General features: G+C 40.3%; 1 non-coding gene across 1 annotated transcript; it reads left to right on the top strand.

Moving 5' to 3' along the window:
- Positions 1-2,131: 2,131 nt before the first annotated feature.
- LOC118484633 lies at positions 2,132-2,238 on the top strand. The gene has a single exon (XR_004873736.1). It is a non-coding gene; the product is annotated as a small nucleolar RNA R71 (small nucleolar RNA).
- Positions 2,239-3,744: the final 1,506 nt, after the last annotated feature.

The raw sequence follows: 3,744 nt of genomic DNA, 5'->3' as shown, positions 1-3,744 counted from the left end.
ACGTACTCCTATCTAGTACTGGGCCAGACTGGGTCATTAGTTCACCTCCGTCCTCTACAGGCACGGGGTGAGGGTGCCAAACCTAAGTAGCGCTACTAACTAATACCCGATGAGGGACTTACAAAAGATGATAGGTGAGAATATTAACCAATATACCCGTTTTTACCCAAAGACTTATCCCCCCCATGGGATACCCACTGACTGTCCCCAACCACTGGGACGCATGCTCGAATGTAGTGAACTCACCTTGGTTTGCTCGGTAGAATTATTTACTCGTTTCACAACAGTGATTTACCAAGCCCTATGACAGTTACACATAACAATCAGTTGCATACAAGCACAACACGTATCATTTCACATTTAGTCATCAGCTAGTGTACACGAATACAATGTTAACACCCCAATATCTTTCGGTTCACACTTTCATTCGACACCTCAGTTATGTTTCGACACTATCTTTCGTTTCACATTTATCCTTCGACACATCAGTTATCAATCGGTTAACAGTTATGTTTCAACACTATCTTTCGGTCAACAACAGTTATGTTTCAACACTATCTTTCGGTCAACAACAGTTATGTTTCGACACCAACAGTTATATTTCGATTCACAGTCATCCTTCGACACATTACCTATCTTTCGACAATGCCAGTTATCCTTCGACTACAATAGTTATCTTTCGGTTCAACAGGTATCTTTCGGTCAACTGTTATCCTATTTTACCTCCTATCAATTAACACGTTTTCAGCCAATCCATCTAACATGCCATCGATTAAACAAGCACATATCAATTGTTTCTCAAGAACCCTAATCGAAATCAACAGGAACAACATTCTCAAAACCTTGAATAAACATATAGACTTAACAACATGAAGCCGATTAACACCTATTCACATTACAGCCGATATATATATATATATATATATATATATATATATATATATATATATTCGTGCGTCCGGTTCTAAGTTAAGATCAGAACATCATCGATTCGTGATACTTAAATCGGTCAGCATATCAGTTTCATCAAAATATACAAACGCCACAACATCAATTACTCATGTATGTCTACGCACTTTAATCGGTTAGCATGCCCAGATCCATATCCGATCATATATCCCGCCCGGATCACAATATTACACACAATTATGATTGTATAATTACTAACTTATCACATATATCATACATACGCTTAACCCAAGTGTCCTCAACCGTTTTGATCATGTCCATAGTCGGTTAATTTCATCATCAAATGGCACAAGTATTATTTCCAATCATGTTAACCTATTAGCACATGTTCACATAGAATCAATAGCAAATATTAAACAAACAGAGGTACACTAACCGGTGATGATGATGGCTTCGATTGAGGTTCTGTTATTGCCGTCGCACACACACAAATGGGACTAGGGTTTTTAGAAGTTAACTTATCCCTCATGTATTCACGTATATATAACAACAGACAGGATTGGGCCAAGCCCTTTGGAAAGACTGGGCCGAACGATATGATCGAAGGATCGAAGGGTCGAAGGATAGGCCTTAGATCGAAGGACCTAGAGTCGAAGGGTTAGATCCCTGTTCGAAGGATCTTATGTTTCGAAGTTGCACTCCAGTCGAAAGATCTCATCCTTCGGTCGAAAGGTATGGTTAAGTATAGGGTCGAAAGGTATGGTTAACGCGCTTAATAATAAGTTTGCAACGTAAACCCACTAATACAATACTCTTTTAAGACTCCAAGAATATGTAAATACAACAAAAAGAGTCGTGGAATAGGATAATACTAATCTCGGAAATTTAGGTTGTCACATCATCCCCAACTTGAAAGAAATTTCGTCCCGAAATTTGGCAAGTAGGTACGAGAGAGTGAAGTGACGATTCAAGATTGTGGCGGATTTTCCTCAGGTGTTACAGTAAAGAAGTGTTTTCATCAACCTTACGGGCGCCCAGGGCAATAGATTTTGTGCCTCGGGGAGTGTGCCATTAAAAATTGTTTTGAGTAATTTCCTCAATTTGATTATAAATCTCATTTGGCCGACGATTACCTAGAAGTCCCCCGGAGCTAGAGTCTAGTGTTTGTCTTGTGTGTGGCAACAACCCATTATAGAAAGTGGATACTTGTTGCCATACCGCAAGACCATGATGAGGGCATTTTCTTAGTAACTCCTTGAACCTTTCCCATGTTTCATATAAGGATTCCCCATCCCCTTGTGAGTATGTATTAATTTCCGTCATTAGTTTAGCCGTTTTAGAAGGAGGGAAATACTTATATAAGAACTTTTGGGCTAGTTCATCCCAAGTGTTTACCGAACTACTTGGAAGGGTGTTAAGCAAAGCCTTAGCTCGGTCTTTTAGTGAAAACGGAAACATTCGGAAGCGGATGGCGTCATTTGATGCCCCATTGATCCGAAAGGTATCACATAATTCCAAAAAGTTGGTAATATGTAAATGGGGATCTTCGTCCACAAGCCCATGGAAGGTTGCGGAGTTTTGGAGCATTTGTATCAAATGCGGCCGAAGCTCGAAGTTGTTGGCATCGACATTCAGTGCATTGATAGCGGCGCCGAGACTACCTGCCGTGGGTCGTAGGCAATCCATTAATGTATGTTGATCCGCCATTTAAGTCTTTTTCTTAGAAAGCGTTCGGGTTCGTATAGAGGTTCTTTTATGTATTTATTGGAACTGGAGCTCATGCACTGCGTATGAAGTTCAGGTGTTGCGCCTTGGTTCCAAGTCCTGTGATAAAAACAAACAGATTCTTGGTCAGAAGTCTCACCACGGCCTCGTGGTCACTGACCACGGTCGTGGTTACAGTTATCGCTTTCTGGATCCCTGCTACTGGAGGGTTCGACACGGCCCCGTGTTGCACCACCACGGCCCCGTGTTCACCCTTCTGTAACTCAGAAAACAAAAACTACCAGTAAGGATGCTGGGCACGGCCCGTGTCCGACCAGGCACGTACCCGTGCTGCAGTCTGCAGAAGCTGGAAAATCTAGAAAAATCCTTAAAAAAGTAGAAATACAAGAAAAAACGATTAGGTCGTTGATTCCTAACTTTCTTAAATCCTTGAGTCCCTGGCAACGGCGCCAATAACTTGATGCCTGTTATGTGTTATATGTTTTTATTGATATTTTAAGCCCATTTTACATATTAATCAAGCTTTAAATTTATAAAACACAATATTCTACTAACACTAAACACACATATGGGCAAGTGCACCCATCGTGAGCTTTGTATAGCGTTGGTAAGATACCGAGGTCGTCCAAGAACACAAGAGCTTTTAGTACCGGTTTATCCTCAACGTCTAATCTAATAAAAAAATTAGAAAAGGTTTTTAAACATGAAAAATAAAAACTAAAATGCTGAAAATAAAAATAAAATAAAATAAAAAGCAAATAGACAAGATGAATCACTTGAATCTGACACGCCTTTAATGTAACCTTTGATGATTTACGCACTTTTGCACTTTATAAGAGATTATCTTAGTTATAGTAGTAGGTCCCTCTTTTGAAGGTGACGTTACCCTCAACCCAGTGGTTTGAGTCAGGAAGGATACAATCCCAAAGGGTCGGAATATTGAAAGATAATTAATTAAGTTATTAATGCGTAAAGTGGTAGGCCCCTCTTTTGAAGGCGACGTTACCCTCAGCTAAGTGGTTTGAGTTAGCAGGGATACAATCCTAAGTAGCCGGGTTAATGTATTAATAGTAGTTTACATATGAGGGGATCAAGCCATTCGCCCCCCCG

This window comes from Helianthus annuus, chromosome 11 (assembly GCF_002127325.2).
Source record: "Helianthus annuus cultivar XRQ/B chromosome 11, HanXRQr2.0-SUNRISE, whole genome shotgun sequence".
NCBI lineage: Eukaryota > Viridiplantae > Streptophyta > Magnoliopsida > Asterales > Asteraceae > Helianthus > Helianthus annuus.
This window is presented reverse-complemented; position numbering and strand designations above follow the sequence as displayed.